Raw genomic sequence first — 20,795 nt, forward strand, 5'->3', positions numbered from 1 at the left:
CCCCCCCCCCTTCCCCGCCGCCGCATCCCGGCTGCCGCAGCTGGGGGTGGGCTCGCTCCGCCGTGGGGCGGGGAGGGTGGCGGGGACGCCCGGACCCGGCTGGCCCGGGAGGCGCAGGACTAGGGGCGCCGCGAGGGTACGGCGCGATGGTCCCCGCGAAGTTGGCGCCCACACGCGCCCGGGGTCTCGAACGCGGGCACTTGCGCCGGGCGCGGCCGGCGAGCCGCAAAGGCCCAGGGTTCCAGGTCGCTCGGTTCCGGCGCCTGGGGCCGCCCCCTTCCCTCCCGGGCTCAGGCGGGTGCTCGCAGAGGTGGGGAAAGAGAAACTTGGAGACCTCCGGGAGGAGTTGGCGGAGCGGCCGGGGAGCGCGGTGCTCGCGGACCTTCCCGGGCGCCGGGAGCCCATCGGTGACCTGGATGCGGTGCTTTATTTAATGCTCTCTCCGATTTTCAAAAAAAAAAACAAAAAGGGCGCGGGGGGGGGGGGCGGCGGTGGGGGGGGGGGGGGGGGGGGGGGGGGGGGGGGGGGGGGGGGGTGGGTGTTGGTGCCCAAGGAGTAACGTTGCCTCGTGTGTAGAGTTACACATTTCCGGAGCACTCTGTAGATCATATTGGCATCTCTTCCCAAAAGTCACTTTGATTCAACTTCGAGGAGTTTCTCGTAAATGGCAACATTTAGGTGGGGAGAGGCTGGAGGAAAACCAGAACCAGTACTGCTGATTTGATCTCCAGCGGGGGAGATTCACTTTGGCAGAAGGAGCGTGTGTGAGTTTTAACCCAGGTTTGGTATCTTCTTGAGCGTGAAGTTATTTTCCAGTTTTCCTGCCACCACCCCCCCCCCCCCCCCCCCAAGTACCCTGCCTCTCTCACATCCGGGCTGAGGCAGTTATGTGGGTTGGATTTGGTTGTTTTTGGTTCTTTGAGAAACTTGGGTTCATTCTCCCTGTTTTGTCTCCGTTCTTCCGAAGAGGGAGAGCTGTAAATGCAAATGTATGGCAGTGAAGTGTGTTTAATCCCTAGCTGGAGATCCGTATATGTAAAATTTTATTCACATATAGGAAGTCGAAACTCTAATAATGCTCTAAAACCTTGCTCTCAAGAATTAGCACCTTCGACTTTTGGCACAAAGGAAAAAAAGATTACTTTGAAGATTGTGAGGTATAACTTGACCTCCGCTAGGGTGAAAAGCCTCCCCTGGCCTTAAAATAATACTGACTTAACCGCTGAGTGTGCACGGGCCTCAGGCTGTGTTCATTTTCTTGGTTTTAGAAGGAGAGAACATATTCTAACCAAAGCAAGACTTACTTTAAATCTTAGGACTACAAACTGTACATTGAAAGTGTCGCTTGATTATACATCCCAACTGCATTTTGGTGAGGGTCATTACTGTTTAAAAGATAATTGTCGGGGGTGAAATGATGTTCTGTGTAAGCAGCTTGTTACTTCATCTTATCAAATAATGATTTTGAAACAGTATCTTAAGTGATTTAAAATAATCTTTGGTGCTGTTGATAGGAGAGTATCACTGCCCCTTGTAACTTAAATTTTTATGAGACCTTTTATCTGGTATTCATGGGTGGAGTTCTGGCCACTTTTATAAGTTCATTTTGTAACTAAAAATATGTTGGACAGTGCTAGAAATTTTATAAAGCAGTAAGACCAAGAGACATTTGAAAGACTTTAAAGTTTGAGGTATACCTACAACTAAACATTTCTGAAAGCTCTTGACCCACCTGGTTGGCAACACGTCAAAATTTGAGCCTTTATGAAATGTTTAAAGTCTGCTTGCCAACCACATAATTTATCTTGCAAATGAACATTTGAGAATTTTCTTAATTGACTTTATTCATATGTGTAGTAAAAGGACATGTTTTAGTAATTTAGAAGTAGTCTTTTTTCATATAATTATATCTTAATATGCTCACGAGTGTTAAAGTAGGAAGGACTAAGCTTTAGGCCATACTGATGTTTCTTTTATAAGGAAATCTTTGTGGGCAGAAAGAAGTAACAGATTCTAAGCTCTAACAAAACTGATTTGGACTTTGAATTTATATGACTTTAGATTTGGTGATTTTATTGAAGTCCTTAGATTGCTGGTTTCTTGGAGAATATGGGAGTCTACTTGTGGAAGTTTGAGTGTTCATTTGTTATTAGCCTTCTGAAATTATAAAGGATGATGAGAGAGCTGGCTATAAGGTCTTTACCCTGGTCCTATGAAATGATGTAGGCATTTCTGCAGTATGCTTTTATTTTTTATTATTTTTATTTTTTTAAGTTTATTTATTTTTGAGAGAGAAAGAGACAGACAGACAGAGCGTGAGCAGGGGAGGGGCAGAGAGAGAGGGGGACACAGAATCCGAAGCAGGCTCCAGGCTCCGAGCTGTCAGCACAGAGCCCGACACAGGGCTCAAACCCACGAACCGTGAGATCATGACCTGAGCTGTAGTCAGACGCTTACCCAACTGAGCCACCCAGGTGCTCCTGCAGTATACTTTTAGAATATGGGTTGTCATGAGGTCTTTGGACCTCTAGGGATCCATGAATTGACTTCAAGAGATTCCTGAATTTCCTATAGTTGTGACCAAAACTTTTTGTGTATGTGTGCCTTTCTAGGGAGAAGGTCTGTGGTTGTGTTATAAAAGAGGTCCAGGGCCCCAAAATGTTAGAGCTGTATGTTTTTATTCAATAAAATGGGAGAATAATCTTTGAAAGGAAAAAAGAAAATGTAGGTCTTTGTGCACAGTACTTGATGTTTAAAGTTGTTTTGGGTCTAGTCAAGTGGTCTTAGAGGTACAAAAACACTTCCCACTTTGTTGCCACAGGAAAGCATTGCGTGTTAGTTGATAAACCATTCACACACATAAAGGGCTTGACATGCTCTTCCTGGGTGCATTGTGGCTCTTTTTATTTTTTTAAGTTTATTTATTTATTTTTGAGAGAGAGAGAATGGGGGAGAGAGAGCATGTGCACGTGTAAGCAGGGGAGGGACAAGAGAGAGGAATCCCATGCAGGCTCTGCATTGTCAGGACAGAGCTTGACGTGGGGTTCGAACCCATGAGCTGTGAGACCATGACCTGAGCCGAATTCGAGAGTAGGATACTTCACTGACTGAGCCACCTAAGTGCCCCTGTTTTAAAATTATATTTAAAAGTTTAGACCAGATAGACTGATGGTCAATAAGCAGAGATTTGATTTGACAACCAGCCTTTGAAGCAAATGGTTCGCCCAGCTCCACTTTCTTATTGCTGTCCAGCAAATCTGAAACGTGACTGGGAGGTAAGCATTCTGAGCAGAGCGTGATGGGAAAAACAGTTTCTCAGTCAGGCAGATATAAGTTCAGATCTGGGTTCTTTCATTCAGTGTGGCTAAGAAACCTACCTGACCGTCCAGCTCCTCATCTGGGTAAAGCCTATGCGGTAGAGGTATGGGGAGGCTGGCATGAAGTTTCCTGTGTAAAAAACTCTGAATCCCTCACTTGGCCCGTATGAAGGACTTGGAAGCTAGGCGCAGGTAACACTAATAAACACCTGAATGAATGAATGAATGAATGAATCTAAACATGGTATGTGGTAATGATCTATATTATTTCTCAAAGTGTGATGAAAATATTAACAAATTGAAACATCTTTTAAAAATTAGGTTTTCAGGGGCGCCTGGGTGGCGCAGTCGGTTAAGCGTCCGACTTCAGCCAGGTCACGATCTCGCGGTCCGTGAGTTCGAGCCCCGCATCAGGCTCTGGGCTGATGGCTTGGAGCCTGGAGCCTGTTTCCGATTCTGTGTCTCCCTCTCTCTCTGCCCCTCCCCAGTTCATGCTCTGTCTCTCTCTGTCCCAAAAATAAAATAAAAAACGTTGAAAAAAAAAAAATTAGGTTTTCAAAAACGAGTTTGGGGTAAGTGGTCCTTATCTTGTAGAGGTCCGGGGGAAGGTTGAGGGAAGATGATGGTGATTGGTGAAATTGCGGACACGGGTGCTGGGCAAAAAGAAACAGTGCCAGCCCACCAATATCATAGCTGTCTCCTTGTGTAAGATTCCGCTTAACTTTTTCTCTTCATTTGTAATTTGAATGAAAAATCTAAACTAAGAAACTGCACATGCACTTTCTAGTCCATTGCCTCTGAAAATGTTTGCTCCTCTGCTCCTGACACGGACCCTCACAGGTGACCCTCACAGGTGTTCCAGGGACTTCAGGAGTGGAAATTACACCTATAACTTTGGCTGCCTGATTCTGACATCTTTAAAATGGCTCCACAACTGGGTACCTGCATTGATGTTTCTCACCAGGGAAAGGAGTCTGGAAGAACTGAATTATGTTTTCCTATCTCTAAACACTGAAAGAAGAGAAGGTGTTACTAGTTAGAAGACAGATGTGATTAAAATACTTATAATGCTCATGGCTATAAGAGCATACTTGCTTCCACTGTTTCTGTGGTCTTTTCCTTTCATTTATTCATGGTGAGCCTTCATGCCTCCTGCTGTCAAGTGAGGGTAGTGGTATGGACACAAGCTGTGATGGGGTTTGACTCCCATTTCCTAAGCTTTCTGGCTGTGTTCAGCTTGAGCCATCCAGCCTCTTTGAGTCAGGAGGAGGTGACCATTAAATGAGATAATAAAAGCAAAAGGCTTTGCTCAGCCCTAGGCCCCTAGTATAAATCTTAAAGGTACTAGGCATCTTGAGGCTGATTTCATTCTTGTCTTTCAAAGGAAAAGCTAATATGGTTTTTCAAAATATTCCCATGTAAACCTTTAGGGACCATCCTAATTCCAACTCATTAAAGCCTTTCAAATCTTTCTGGTTACCACGGCCAGAAATCTTTCTGTAGGTGCCCCAGCATCTACAGGACCTGTCTGCTGTTCTTAACAGTGGGGTTGCATTCTCTGTTAGGCTGGCAGGTTATGTCTAAATCCTGGGTATTTTAGGGGCCAAGCCAACAAGCATGCACAGGTTTGGAGCTGTGATCCATTAAAAAAATACATGGTTTTATGGCCTAGAACAGAGGTCAGCAAACTTTCTATAAAGGCCATTTTCCAGTTTGTCAGCCACCTCTCCTACCCCCATCCTCTCTGTCATACCTGCTCAACTCTATCAGTGTATCTAGAAAGCAGCCAGAGACATAAGCAAATGGCCGTGGCTGTGTTCCACCAAAACTTTATGGACACTGACATTTGAATTTCATATAATTTTTATGTGCCATGAAATATGTTTTTATTTTTTCAATCATTTAAAAACGTAAAAGCCATTCTGGGCTCATGGTGTGTACAGACAGCGGGTAGATTTGACCTATAGCCCATGGTTCGCTGACCCCTTGCCTAGAAGAATGTTAGACTCCTAAGTCCTATAGGTTTGTGGCATCATCAAGCTACCCCCTGCCCCCACACCCCTGCCTGCACACAGTGTCATTTGCCTTAAGTATTCTATGCTTTTGGTATGGCAGCATTACCTAAGGCCCCTGTCTTCCTCTATCAGGATGAAACTCCGTCCGGTTAGTTGTTCTCAGTTATAGGGTGTGGCTTTCCCTTTTTTTTTAAAAATTTTTTTTTAATGTTTTTATTTACTTTTGAGACAGAGAGAGACAGAGCATGAGCAGGGGATGGGCAGAGAGAGAGGGAGACACAGAATCTGAAGCAGGCTCCAGGCTCCGAGCTGTCCGCACAGAGCCCGACGCGGGGCTCAAACTCACGGAGTGTGAGCTCATGACTTGAGCTGAAGTCAGACGCTTAACCGACTGAGCCACTGAGCCACCCAGGCGCCCTATCCCTTCTTAGCAGTATATTACTATATCACCAGTAAATTTTGTTTATTGCTAAAAATGTTCTTACCTTGCCAAGCTTTCCATAGGGCTTGATGTTTGACCCCTGTCCTGTGTGATGGTTTTGAGAGGAATCAGTGCCTTTGGAGCTGTCTTATGCTTCAAGTTCCTGTTGTCCCCTTGTCCTGACGGATGTAACCAATATACTAGGCCATCAATCTGCTGACTAGATGCTCTTACCTTAAGGAAATCTGTATGTGGACTCCCCCACCTCCTTTCTGCATGATGTTTGGTTAACTAAAGCACACAAAGATTCCTCTTGTGCTCTAACCTCTGGAGACTAGCTCCAGGATTGATGTGTACAGAGCATGTAGATGTATATGTCTGTGTGTAATTTCATCCGGCCATCGCTGCAACGCTGAGGGCTGCTGCTTTTAGTTTCCCTGTTTCTCTCTCTTGACCCTTCTCTCTTGGTCATTGTATGGGATGCAGATTTGGTGACCTGGTAATTGCTGTAACTAATTCATTTATATTTTGCCTCCCTTTCTGCCTTTTAATATTCTCCACTAATTTGCTTGTTTTGCCCCAACTATGTTTTTTTTTTTGGAGTTTAACTTTTCAAAACAACAACATTATGCTAAAAATAAAACCACTAGAGGTTACTGGGCAATTTAGAATTCCCCCCTCCAAATATAAATTTAATGTAATATCAGTTATGCACCAATATTTTAGATATTTAAAGATAAGATGCAGTTTTTAAAATATTTTGCCATTTAATCTCGATAGTAGTAAAATATATTACTCTTAGAATTTAAGGGTTTCTTTTTTTAGTTTTCAAAAAAATGTTTATTTTTGAGAGAGAGTCAGAGTGTAAGTGGGGGTGGGGGGCAGAGAAAGGGAGACAGAATCTGAAGCAGGCTCCAGGCTCTGAGCTGTCAGCACAGAGCCCGACTAGGGGCCTGAACTCATGAACCATGAGATCATGACCTGAGCCGAAGTCAGATGCTCAACCGACGGAACCACCCAGGTGCCCAAGGGTTTCCTTTTTTTTTATAAATTTTTTTTTTTAATGTTTATTTATTTTTGAGAGAGAGACAGAGCATGAGCAGGGGAGGGGAGGAGAGAGGGAGACACAGAATCCGAAGCAGTCTCCAGGCTCTGAGCTGCCAGCACAGAGCCTGATGCGGGGCTCGAACCCACAAACCGTGAGATCATGACCTGAGCCGAAGTCAGAAGCTTAACCAACTGAGCCACCCAGGCGCCCCTCCTTTTTTTTTTTTTTTTTTTTAAAGGCAAATTTGGTACATATTTTTTGGATTACAATTTAGGCAATATGCATTCAGTCATAAAATGGCAAGTCCACATTTAGAAATTTATCTTAAAGAAACGGTCAAATGTGCATAGGTGTGTGTGCTAGACTGCTCATTGCCCCATTTTTTAATAATAGCAAAACGTAGGGGGCGCCTGGGTGGCTCACTAGGTTAAGCGTCAGACTTCCGCTCAGGTCATGATCTTTCAGTTCCTGGGTTGGAGCCCCGCGTTGGGCTCTCTGCTGACAGCTCAACCTGCTTCAAGATTTTGTGTCTCCCTCTCTCTCTGCCCCTCCCTGCTCATGCTCTTTCTCTCTTTCTCTCTCTCAAAAAATAAACATTAGAGGGGCGCCTGGGTGGCTCAGTCGGTTAAGCGTCTGACTTCGGCTCAGGTCATGATCTCACGGTCTGTGAGTTCGAGCCCCGCGTCAGGCTCTGTGCTGACAGCTCAGAGCCTGGAGCCTGTTTCAGATTCTGTGTCTCCCTCTCTCTCTGGCCTTCCCCCATTCATGCTCTGTCTCTCTCTGTCTCAAAAATGAATAAACGTTAAAAAAAAAAAAATTTAAAAAAAAATAAACATTAGAAAATTAAAAAAATAGTAATAATAGCAAAACATAGAAAGTAACCCAAATGCTTGTGAAAGGACTGATTAAGTCTATCAGGACCTAACCATGCAGTGAAATATTGTGCAGTCTTTAAAAGGGATGATGCGGGGCACCTGGGTGGCTCAGTCGGTTAAGCGTCCGACTTCAGCTAGGTCACGATCTCGCGGTCCGTGAGTTCGAGCCCCGCGTCGGGCTCTGGGCTGATGGCTCAGAGCCTGGAGCCTGCTTCCAATTCTGTGTCTTTCTCTCTCTCTGTCCCTCCCCCATTCATGCTCTGTCTCTGTCTCTGTCTCAAAAATAAATAAATGTTAAAAAAAAAAAAATTAAAAGGGATGATGCAAGGGGTGTCTGGCTGTTTTACTCAGTAGAGCGTGCAACTCTTGATCTCGGCGTGAGTTTGAGCCCCATGTTGGGGTAGAGATTACTTAAAAATAAAATCTTAAAAGAAAAAAGATGATGCAGGCCGATATTCATTGACATAGAATGATGTTTAGGAAGAAGAGGGTAGTATGAGAATATGTGTAACGCGTGAATTTTTTTGTTATTAACGTATGATTTCTTAAGGTGGACAAAACCCCGTGTATAGAAACTTAAAAGGAAGTATCTGAAAGAATATATCCCAAATAATGGGAATTTGTTATCTCTAAGTAATAAGATTGTGGGTGTTTTAAAAAAATACATTTTTCTCATGTAGCATTTGCTTTTATAATCAGGAAAAATAATAAAGATACTGAAGAATAAATATAGCAATGAAAATATCTATTTGTGGCTAATTGAACTGTCTTGACTACTTCCCTTCATTGTGTTGTATTAGATGTGAAATATGCTTTCTCATATATCTTAAAAATGTTTTCTGGTTTTTTTTAAAAAAATACTTTCTATTTTGCTAATAAGAATATTTTCCAGACCTTTCTAATAGGACAGAAAAAAATCCATACAGAATTAAATAACAGTTTTCAGAAGAAACATACTGAACGCATTTGCATGATAGTACATTGTGCCTCATTTCTTGTGAAAGATTCTCTCCCTGTTGAAATTCCTGTAATATCATAAGTAATTTGTGTGTACGGAGGCAGTATAGTGTAGCATTTAAAACCTGAGCTTCACGACTTACTATCTGTGTTACTTTTCTCCATTTAGGGCCTCAGTCTCCTCATATGTAAGATGTTGGCAATACAGGGGCGCCTGGCTGGCTCCCTCGGTAGAGCACACATGCAACTCTTGATCTCAGGGTCACGAGTTCAAGCCCGTTGGATGTAGAGCTTACTGAATGAATGAACAAATGAACGGATGAATGAATGGAAATGCAGGCAATACCTTGGTAAGTTGTTGTGAAGATTGAAGGCAGCAAGTGGTTAGTAGAGTGCCAGATACTTAGCAGTCATTAAGGAGGAAGAAGTGGTGGGACGGGTAAAGGTACATGGTAACAATGGTAATGATAGTGATAGTATCGGTGATGATAATGTCAGCTGCTAATATTTCTCTCCTTCTAGAGGCATGCTTGCATGAGGGCAGAGCCTTGTTTGCCACATTCACCAGCCTAAACCCTCTAACCAGAGCGGGTACCTTGACCAAGACAGGAGTGTGATCGAGGTTCAGCCTAGTCATGTCATGCTCCCTTTACCCATGCTGTCTCTGTCCACTATCAAGTTGTTCAGGGGCTAACAGCTCACTAGCTTAGACGTGGTACTCCATAAATATTTGGTGAATGGATAGTGACCTAAAGTAAGCATTTCCTTCCTGTTGACAATGCATAGTGACAAACCTTTAAAAGAAGGTTTTGGGGGCGCCTGTGTGGCTCAGTCGGTCAAGCGTCTGAGTTTGGCTCAGGTCATGATCTCACAGTCCATGAGTTCAAGCCCCGCGTCGGGGCTCTGTGCTGACAGCTCAGAGCCTGGAGCCTGCTTCGATTTCTGTGTCTCCCTCTCTCTCTGACCCTCCCCTATTCATACTATGTCTCTCTCTGTCCCAAAAATAAATAAACGTTTAAAAAAATAAATAAAAGAAGGTTTTGGTCATCTTTAAAGTATATGGAAGGAGGAGCACCTGGGTGGCTTAGTCAGTTGAGCGTCAGCTTTGGCTCAGGTCATGATGTCATGGATCCTGAGTTGGAGCCCCGCATTAGGCTTTGCACTGACAGCGCGAACCTGCTTCTGATTCTCTGCCTCCCTCTCTCTCTCTCCCCCTCCCCCACTCATGCTCCCCCTCTCAAAAATAAACATTAAAATAGTAATAATAAAGCATATTGAAGAAAATGCCAGGCACAAAAACTGTTAGAAGGGAGAGTCTGTTTTGATTTCTATTATTGAATGAATCAGAGTAATTTTGTTTCATTTTTTTTTTCTTTCAGCCAGTTACTTCATTTTTAGCTCAACTATGTTTGCACCTGCATCTTTGTGGTGTACCTGTGATAATTTTAGAAAATTTTCACTTTATTTTCACTTAAGTTATTTTGGTTTGGGGGTATGTTTTACTTTCCACCCTAAACCCCCAAGTTCTGAGATATATTTCAATGTTTCTATGAAATTAGAAACATTGACCTGGTGATGAAGAATGAGAAGTACAACCACAGCAGGCTGTGACATACTTATTTGCAAAGATAGGGGCTTTGGGTTTGTTTGTAGGGAATTTTAGGAAATGAGTAGAATAAAAAAATCTAGAAATACTATGGTAATTCACTAAGTGTACATATCAGTTATGTATTATAGACTAAGAAGAATCCACTCCAAAACTTTGTGGCTTAAAATAATGACCATTTACACAGAATTAGGGTAGGACAGTTCTGCTGCTGCTCTTCTTGGGCCTGAGGTCACTAATGTGGCTGCTGCCCTCTGAAGCCTCCAGTCAGAGCTAGTCTAGGGAATCTCTAGGTCTAGGCATCTAGCTGGGACAGCTCATCTGACCACCACGTGACCTAGCAGCTAAGACCAGGTAAATACCGTCATGTGCAGATGTTACGTTTCAAGAAGGTGAGAGCTGCAACGCTACTTGAGGCCTAGGCTTAGAAGTCCCACAGGGTCACTCTGCCACATTCTGTTGATCAAGGAAAGCCACAAGCCCAGTCCAGATCCAAGAGTTGAAAGTAGGCACCACCTTTTGATGGGAGATGCTGCAGAGTACATATGACAGGTCATGCTGACTGCAGGAGTGGGGTGGGGGTATTGTTGTGGCCATCTTTGCAAACAGTATGCACTTGGCTTTTGTACATTAGCCCTTGTTTGCCATGACTGACAAACTCTGCTGTGAAGCACAGTGTTAAGTGCTTCCCTGTGTTATCTCTTAGGATAACTAACGCCTCTATGAGATAGGTACTATTACTACTTCCATTTTAAAGTTGTGATAAGTGAGCCTTAGGGAGGTTAAGTAACTTGTCCTAGATCTTTAAGAAGTTAGAGGCAGATCCTAAAAGTTAAGGAAGGTTTTCCCTGGATCAGTGCTTCTTAAATCCATTGCTAAAGAAACTTTCCTGGGAGAGAGGGAGAGGGAGGGGGGGGGGGAAGAAGCATATCTTTAAAAATCTCAAAAGCAAAATCCAATATCTCAAAATTTTACATGAAGTCTGTAGCCTACTCCATGGTAACATCCCTTTGTTTTTGTCATAAAACTAATAGTTTAAAATTACTTGTCAAATTACATTTTACGCCCCAAATCTTTGAGAAAATAGACTCTCCTAGACAGAAAATCATGGCTGATCGGTTAAAGGTCTTCCATCGTAAGTAGTAGAAACAAAATCGGGCTACTAGAAGCAAAAAAGGAGGCTATTCGAAGGATGTGGTGTAGCTCTTCTAATTGACCATAGAGAACCAGCAGGCCTCAGTGGACAGTCTTCTCAGGGTGCTGGACTTATTAACGTGTCTAACTCTTTTTAACTACATTCTCTACGGAGAGATCAGACTGGATCCTGGAAGGTGCCTTGGTTCCTGCTTCACCAAGAAACTACCTGCTGGTGGTGGTGCTTTTGGGGGGCGTGGCGGTGTTCCCCAGCAGGGGAGTGAATGCAAAGTTGATAGAACCCACAGATGTCTACTGTCTGAACATTTGTACGAGCCGCTTTGTGCATTATTAAACACATCTATTTGCAACCCCTTCATGACCTCTGGTTCACCCCTTTCCCTCCCAACCCCACCTGCCTCTAAAGGTTCTTAAACCCCAGTTTGAGAAGTACTTTTGTGACTCTTCACCATCGATTTCCATTTCTGCTAGTAATAAGTGCTTATCATTCTAAGAGCAATAACAAATTTATCCATTTTTTGCATAGTCATCTTTTCTATCATTTCCCTGATTTAAAAAAAATTTTTTTTTTCCAACGTTTTTTATTTATTTTTGGGACAGAGAGAGACAGAGCATGAACAGGGGAGGGGCAGAGAGAGAGGGAGACACAGAGTCGGAAACAGGCTCCAGGCTCCGAGCCATCAGCCCAGAGCCTGACGCGGGGCTCGAACTCACGGACCGCGAGATCGTGACCTGGCTGAAGTCGGACGCCCAACCGACTGCGCCACCCAGGCGCCCCTCATTTCCCTGATTTTTAAAAGAAAATCATATGAACTGTAATTTGACCATTTATTGGTTACAGGGTTCTTGTTAGGAACATTTTTACCTAGTGCATAGTGATCCCCTTAGGATACAGATAAATGTCATTATTGGCTCCTGTGCTAAATGTTCCCCATACTGCCCTGCTTTTCTTTTTCTGTCTTCTCCAGGTGTCTACTGGCTGTCATTGTAACCTTGCTACTTAAAAATAAGTGTTTTATTTTTTTGTTATTTAAACTATTTTTTTTAATGTTTTATTTATTTTTGAGAGAGCACAAGCGGGGGAGGGGCAGATAGAGAGGGACAGAGGATCTGAAGCAGGCTCTGCATTGACAGCAGCTAGCCTGAGTTGGGGATTGTACTTACGAATCACAAGATCATGACCTGAGCGGAAGTCAGATGCTCAACCGACTCAGCCAGCCAGGTGCCCCACAAATAAACATTTTAGGTCTTACAAATAAACATTTAGGTCTTATGGGCTGAAGGAACAACCTACATCTGTATAGCCTTTAGCGTAGAAGTTAAACTATGTTTCTAGCAGTAAAATGTGCAAATGCAGTGTGATTTTTTATTCAGAGCGTTTTTACACACACACACACATATATATATATACACTCATATGTATCAAATATACATGTATCAAATATATATACATATATATTCCTATTTTGTTTAATAACCATTTGAAGTCAGAAAAACGTATTTTCCCTATTTTTCATCTAAGCATATGGTTTTAGGAAAGTTGAGCCATTTCCCCTGCAACAAAGGACTGTTGGCAGGAAAACCGAGGTGTGACTACTCATGCCTTTGCTGAGGACTGTTCAAGAAGCCTCTCTTGTGGTTTCTCAAGTTTTGGGGATAAATTGGAGCTAGGTGAATATATGTTTGGCCTTTATTACTGTGGGGACATTGGTGTGTGATGCAGGTAGTTCCCTTTCGTTTATTCTTGACGTGGAGGACCAGTGTGTTTTATTTCCCCACAGTCCGTTGAGAAGCTGATTTGTCCCACCTCTTCTTGCCACGATTAGATTAGCTGGTTTTGAAGTACCTCTTGGAGCCCTTCAGTCTGGCCTTTTTTATTTTACCACGGTGTAATTACCACCTTGTGGTGTAGTCACTTGTCTTCCCAGCCCCTGGACTCTTCTTTTAAACGGTCTGCTCTGTTTTCTGCTGTTCAGGCCCACCACTACGAGTGATTTTGAGAGGAGTACTTGCCACTTTTGTTTAATTAGGGTCTCTAGACAGTGTTCTGTTAACAATAGGGTTGTATGTTAGGCCCTTTCCCCTTGCTGGTAAGGTGTCACTGTAGTTTTCACCATTAACACGGTCATAGTGGTAATGTGGTGGTTCTTATTTGGCCAGAACTTTTTGTAAATAGACACATCTTAAGACTTTCTCCATAGCTTCTAGAACCTTGTCCTGACACTTAACACTAGTTTTTAAATGCTCTTCTCCTGATTTGTTTCAGGTGCTGATTTCTACAGCTTCTAAACATGTTAACACTAGTCAGAGACTGCCTTTTTTTCCTCGTGCATTTCTAGTTTGCCTCATTTTTGCAGGTATTTTGAACCTTTAGAATCCTTGAACTTAATCCTGAAAAGAGTGCCTACAAAGTTCTTCATTGAAAAATGCATACTTTTCATCTCTTTATATTTTGTTCACTGCTGTGTTTAAGTTTTAACATTCTGAACACAAAGACATTTTTAGTGTTTTGGAACATAGCTCTTCTTAGCTGCTTTGAAAGGAGATATTTAAGACTCCATTTGCTACTCCCTCCACTACCCATCCTGTTGATTATTATTGTTCTGGTACTTATAACTATAAATCATTTGGAAATCGAAGTTAGAAAAGAGACCATTTGCCATTACATTAGGACAGTTTAAAAGGAATCACTTGTTCAAATTTACTAGCTTCCTGAAGCTAGTAAAAATGTTTATGGTTTTTGAGATTCCGTGTGAATATATTTCATCACTACAAGACAGTGAGTAATATGTGTTTAGTTATTATAGATTATGAGAACAGTAGCTCCTAGAAAAGATAGTATTGCAGTTTTCTGTTTAGAACAATGATGGAGCTAAACTGAAAAATCCGTTTGCATAGTAAACAGCAGTCATGATGTGATAGGACACAGGTTTCTTAGTGTGTCTGTTGATTTAGCTAACAGCCAGCAATGATTAGCTTTCCTTTCCATAGACCAGGTATCAAGTATTAATCACCTGTAGACTGGAAAATTTTTATTGGCTAGCATTTGTAGTGGAAGAAACGCTACTCTTTGTATCTGTAGTCTCTTAACCATATAACTACATATGATATTATCTGAGTGGTGTATTTACAGAGAGAAACAGTCCCCCCCCCCTTTTTTTTTAATCTGTGTTAGTACTTTAGAGTATGAAAAGAGCCTACATGATCTCAGTTAAGGTTGTGATATGTCCTGGATAAAAATTACATGCTAAATCCAGTTTAGCATTTGTTTTTCACATTTTGAATGGTTTTATTTTATTGAGGGAGAGGGAGCGCGAGAGGGGGAGAGGAGGAGAGGGAGAGGGAGAGAATCCCAAGCAGGCACCACACTCCAGGGCAGAGCACAATGTGGGGCTCAATCCCATGACCCTGGGATCATGACCGAGCTGAAATCAAGAGTGGGACAGTCAACTGACTAAGCCACCGAAGCCCCCCTGGTTTCTTATTTTAAAACAAAAGTTATAAAGTATAGTATTGAAAATCTTAAAATACACACAAGCTAAAAAATATGATTTTGATTTTGAGTTTTAAGAATTCCATAAAAAAATTATATAAATCTGGTTCTCGTGGAAAACTGAAATATTTGAATGTTTGCAGGGTTTTTGGTTAATAACTTTTTCCTGATTGCAAAAATCAAGTGTTTGAGTTAACCCCCTCTTAGAACAACTAAGAAAAAATAGGTATTTGTAGAAAATTTAGAAAACTTCACAGACACAGAAGGAAATAACAGTTACTCATAGTTCCACTACCCAAAGATACCACTATTAATATTTGATGTAGATCCACCCAGCTGGTTATAGAGTTTCCCAATTAAATATCCTTTGGAATGAATGTTTATAAGTAAGGGTAATTAATGAGTGATAGGAATGGATATGTAGTGGGAATCAAGTTTTGTTAATCTCACTGCCTCTTAGGTGTTGTCCAAGGCAGGAGAGAGAGGCTTCTCCCCTGCACCCCAAGGTGGGAGAAGAGAGCTATCTTGCCGCTTGACTAGGCTTGACTAGGCTTGGCTGAAGTGAGGCAGAGCATCTTTTCTGCAGACTACTGTCTGTCTGCCTGTGTCTTTATCTTAGCAACTCTTGTATGTTAACTCTGAATGTCTACTGGTTGCAGCGGGAGACATTTGGAGTTCTTGGTGGGGTAGCTTGTTAAAGAAGCCACATCAATTCTTATCAGCCCCCTAGAAGAATTCTTTAAATCAACTCTTGTTCAAAAAAATGTCCCAACATTCAGAAATATAGTCATCTTCAGGTTACTTGTACTAAGTGAAAACAAGGTGGAGTGTTTAGATACTACCAGGTGAGGGGCATCTGTGTGGCTCAGCCGGTTAAGCGTCCTACTCTTGAGTTCAGCTCAGGTCATGATCTCAACAGTTCGTGAGTTGGAGCCCCACATCAGGCTCTGTGCTGGCAGCGCGGAGCCTGTTTGGGATTCTCCCTCTCTCTCTGCCCCTACCCTGCTTGCACTTTTCTCTCTCTCTCTCAAAATAAATAAACTTAAAAAAAAAAAAACAAAAAACTTTGTTTAGATATTCCCAGGTGATTTCAATTAACATCTAACCTCAAATCCGGTTGCCTTGATAAAAGAAGAATCCGAAGGAGCTCAGAGCAGATTATGGTATAAGCATATGCCAGTCCTCTCCTGTGGAAAAGAAAAGTGCTAATCTGGTCAGATCTGTTAAAGAGACAGGCAAGGCTGAACAATTAGAATTTTCTCAACTTGCTCATCTTTTGCCTTAGTGTAGAAGAAAGATTTATCCTGGAATGAAAGAGCGAAAGAAGGAAAGCTCATGGGCAAGTGGCTAGTAATACAAGATGGTTGGCTCTCTTTCTGTGTGCCTTGGCCTAGTGGTAAGCAGATCCTCAGGTCTGAGAAACCAGCAAAGTGAGGTACCACGCAGGACGACTTCCCCAGGCAGTGATACAACTTCTTGGTGTTCTGTGTGAAAATACAATGCTGACTTTGACTCCACGCCCTTAGTGAGAGGAAACCCAGGGAGAAGTAGGAGGAAGTAGCATCTCTTCGTCAAACGTTTTCTTCTTGACACATAACAGACTCCTGCCTAGAGAATTGCGTTGGGCTCTCCATTCTGCCAGCTGTCTTTCAAGAGCACCCTCCAGTGTTCTCCTGTACTGACCAGTTTAAAAGGTGTCATTTCTTTTTTTTTAATGTTTGTTTATTTTTGAGACAGAGAGAGAAAGTGGGGGGAGGGGCAGAGGGCACAGCATCCAAAGCAGGCTCCAGGCTCTGAGCTGTCAGCTTAGAGACCGACGTGGGGCTCGAACTCACGAGCTATGAGATCAGGACCTGAGCCGAAGTCAGATGCGCAACTGACTGAGCCACCCAGGCGCCCCTAAAAGGTGTCATTTCTGCTGGAGCATTGTAAGAGCTTACAAGCAAGGCTAGGTCTGAAGGTGTTGCTTTGGGAGATGAATAACCATTGTGATGATAACTGCTATATGCTAAGGAGGGAGATTGCTGGTTTTGCAAGTCTATAGTTTGAATTCTTAGGTCTGGCAGGAAACTGAGCCCATTCAGATGGTTCTGAAGACTAATGAAAGGATTATTTTCAGAGGAATGTTAAGGGTAACATGCGGTTCCTGTCACCCAGGAACTAATAGCAACAGAAAACCATTATCACTATTAGATCCAAAGGAGCAAAGAGAAGAGGTAGCTTTACTGAAGTCCGGCGAGAGACCTGGAGCCGCGCGGGGGGGGGGGGGGGGGGCAGGGGGGACGCTGTCTGGCAGGAGCTATAGCCTGGAGGGTTTCAGCCACTGCCTGAATCTGTAGCCCAGAGGGAATAAGAAAGCAATGCTCCCCTCCACTTTCTTTCCTCCCTCTTTGATCTTCTTTCAGTGCCTTCTATTGGCCAAACTCACCTGGAGGCCCGCCTGTATTTTTTTTTAAGTTTTTTTTACATTGATTTATTTTTGAGAAACAGAGTGAGACAAAGCGTGAGCGGGGGAGGGGCAGAGGGAGAAGGAGACACAGAATCTGAAGCAGTTTCCAGGCTCTGAGCAAGCGGTCAGCACAGAGCCTGATGCGGGGCTCGAACTCACAAACTGTGAGATCACGACCTGAGCCAAAGTCGGACGCTCAACCGACTGAGCCACCCGGGCGCCCAAGGCCTACCTGTATTAACCCAGTGATGCTACCCATAGACGTCAAGTCTTTGGTGCATTGAGCTGGGCCAGAGTGGTGGCCAATAGAGTTACTAGCACACCCTAGGCATATTCATACTCATGATTTCATCCTGCTGGCTCACCATTCTCACCTCCTGAAATCCCCAAATAAACCATGAAGCATATGAGCTATTGATTATGACTAAGTTCTATCTTAATAGAGTCCAAACAGTTACCCTACTCTTATCAGAGTAATTAAATATTCTAATCTGAACAATTCTCATAAGAATTGGAAAATCACTGAAAGACCTTCTCCTGGGGCATTTTGGTTTTGGTTAAAATTAAACTAAGATTAAAAAAAATAATGCATGTGAACTGTACAAGTGATTTATCCTAAAATATAAAAAGTATACTTTTGGTCACACATTGGTGAAATGGGTTTTTATTGTTAAAGTTAAGCTGCGGGGGTGCCTAGCTGGCTCACTCAGAGCACGCAACTCTTGATCTTGGGGTTGTGGGTTCAAGACCCCATGGGTGTAGAGTTTACTTAAAAATAAAATATTTCGGGGCGCCTGGGTGGCTCAGTTGGTTAAGCGGCCGACTTCAGCTCAGGTCATGATCTCGCGGTCCGTGAGGGCTGTGAGTTCGAGCCCCGCGTTGGGCTCTGTGCTGACAGCTCAGAGCCTGGAGCCTGTTTCAGATTCTGTGTCTCCCTCTCTCTGACCCTCCCCTGTTCATGCTCTGTCTCTCTCTGTCTCAAAAATAAATAAATGTTTAAAAAATAAATAAATAAAATAAAATATTTCTTTAATTCTTTTTTGAGTTTATTTTGAGAGAGAGGGAGAGAACATGCACAAGCAGGGGAGGGGCAGAGAGAGAGGGAGGGAGAGAGAGAAAATCCCAAGCAGGCCCTGTGCTACCCGCACGCAGCCTGATGTGGGACTCAGACCCATGAACCATGAGATCATGACCTGAGTTGAAACCAAGAGTGGGTTGCTTAAATGATTGAGCCACCTAGGCACCCTTAAAAATAAAATCTTTATAAAAACAAGTTAAGCTGTAAAAGTGGAACTTTTTTTTATCCTTGCATTTTATCCCTTCAGATCTATTTATCATAGATGAATTGGCAACAAAATTCTTACTCAGCTGATTTAGAAATATAATAAGGATTTTAAGCTATTAAAAGAGGGTCTGTTTCGATCCTTGACTTTATTGAGCACGTGGCTTTGAGAGATGAAAAGATAAATAAGATACCTACTTTGCTTTCCAGAATTTAAGACCAGTGAAAAGAGGTCCACACCCAACTGTAGTAATCAGTGAGAGGTCCTTTAATAGAAGCATCAGCTGTGGGATTAATGAGGGAGAAGTGGTTTAGTCTGGTCTTTACCAGAGAATCTTTCCTATGGCTCACAATAGCTTACCAAAAGTTTACACCTTCCTATGTTTTAGAAATAGAGATGACAAAAAGATACCAAAAGGCCCTGAGCTCAAGGAGCTGGGATCAGAGTGAGTCTTTTAATACTGTTTCATCACAGGCAGCCAATCTTTTGGTGGTTTCCATTGCTTCAAGGACGGATGGTGTTGAAAACCCTTACCATGTCCCTCTGTAGTCCTCTGATCTGGCTCCTCCTGTATCTCTAGCCTCAGGTGCTCTGGCCTTTTAGTTCTTCAGACACACCATACTATGACAGTCTTTTCTCTTGAGATTCCCTTGGCTTCAAGGTTGCCTGCTCCACCCTCATCTAAGAACGTCTCTTCTGCCTCCTTGTCCTAGTTGAAATACTGCCTCTTTACCAAAGTCTTACCTGACCTTCCAGACAAAATTCAGGGATCTTATTACTTGTTCTAAAACCCATATATAATCAGGCACTTTGCTCTTCTTCCTCAAGCACTTTCAAATTTATCAGTGTAAATGATGGCTGTCTTCATTACCAGAATGTAAGTACGTTGAGAGCAGGTTACATGTCTCTTTCACAGCAATGGCTTCAGTCCAAGCATGGTGTTTAATAATGGTGCTCAATAAAGAATTGTAGAAAGAAGGAAAAAGAACTGTCTTTAAGCCTTGACCGCTGCCACTCATCAGCTCTGTGACTTGTGGTATCTTGCAATTGAGACTTCCATTTCTTATCTGTAGTATGGCACTTAGTATGTGCTATGCACTGTGCTTGTGTTATCTCAATTAAACTTTATCATAGAGGTGAAATGACTTGCTTAAGGTCACTGTAAATAGAAAACAGGATTTAAATCCTGATCTGTTTAATTACAAAAACTGATTGCTCTTCTCCACACCTTTATGTGATTGTCCTAGGGGTAACACCTGTAGGGAGGTCTTTGCTACAGGGTAGTATGGATGCTCATTCTGAGGATATTGACATTCATGAAGAAGTGGACTGAAACCAGTTTTACGGAATCAGAGTATGGGATTAACTCCATTTATATGAAGGGGTACATGACTTCTAAACTGAGTCCTGAAGAAGTTAGCTGGGTCCAGGGGCACCTGGGTAGCTCACCAGTTGAGCATCTGACTGTTGATTTTGGCTCAGGTCATGATCTCAGGGTTTGTGGAATTAAACCCCCTATCCAGCTCTGTGCCTGCTTGGGATTCTTTCACTCACTCTGGAGTGCGCTCTCTCTCTCTCTCTCTCTCTCTCAAAATAAATAAACATTAAAAAAAAAGTTAGCTCCATCCAGAAGTAGAATGTAGTACAAATGTCCCAAGGCAAGAACTGGGGTCACAGGGGGAAGAGTCTTGCAGGCTAGGCCAGGGAGTTGCTACTCTCTGTAAAACGCTGTAGGGAGACCTTGATGAGTTTTATGTATTGAAAATCTTTTGGAAGTGGGAAGTCCCACTTTGCAGTCCCCTTTGGGGGCCAAAGTGTCTATAGCCCTTCTCCCGGTTTGCATCTCTGTAGCAAAGGAAGCATTTTAGCTGAAGGTTTCATTCCACTGTAGCACCCAGCACTAGTGTTTGAAAAGGAATTAGCAGCGTGAGGTAAGGAACGGATGTTTATGTTCAGTTGTTTGGTAGAATTCTGTTGTTTGTTGCTGTTTTTCTGTGAGGGTAGAGTGCCTGGCAACCTCACGCAGGTTACTTTACCTCTATAGCCTCAGTTTCTCATTCAGAAATTAGGGCTCATTAAAATGTCTGCCTCATGGGCTTTTGGTGTAACATCCACACAGTGCCAGGCACAAAAATAAGCTTTCAGGCAATGTTAGCTGCTGTTGTTAATACATGTT

At 42.9% G+C, this 20,795-nt stretch overlaps 1 protein-coding gene across 1 annotated transcript in view; it reads left to right on the forward strand.

Moving 5' to 3' along the window:
- Positions 1-531: 531 nt before the first annotated feature.
- Positions 532-20,795, forward strand: part of ATXN7 (ataxin 7) — a 142,358-nt gene continuing 122,094 nt past the window's right edge. The window contains exons 1-2 of the mRNA XM_049640845.1: positions 532-3,638; positions 3,869-8,983. The gene's annotated coding sequence lies outside the window, so the exon portion shown is untranslated. The remainder of the gene's footprint in view (positions 3,639-3,868; positions 8,984-20,795) is intronic.

Source organism: Panthera uncia, chromosome A2 (genome assembly GCF_023721935.1).
Source record: "Panthera uncia isolate 11264 chromosome A2, Puncia_PCG_1.0, whole genome shotgun sequence".
Classification (NCBI taxonomy): domain Eukaryota; kingdom Metazoa; phylum Chordata; class Mammalia; order Carnivora; family Felidae; genus Panthera; species Panthera uncia.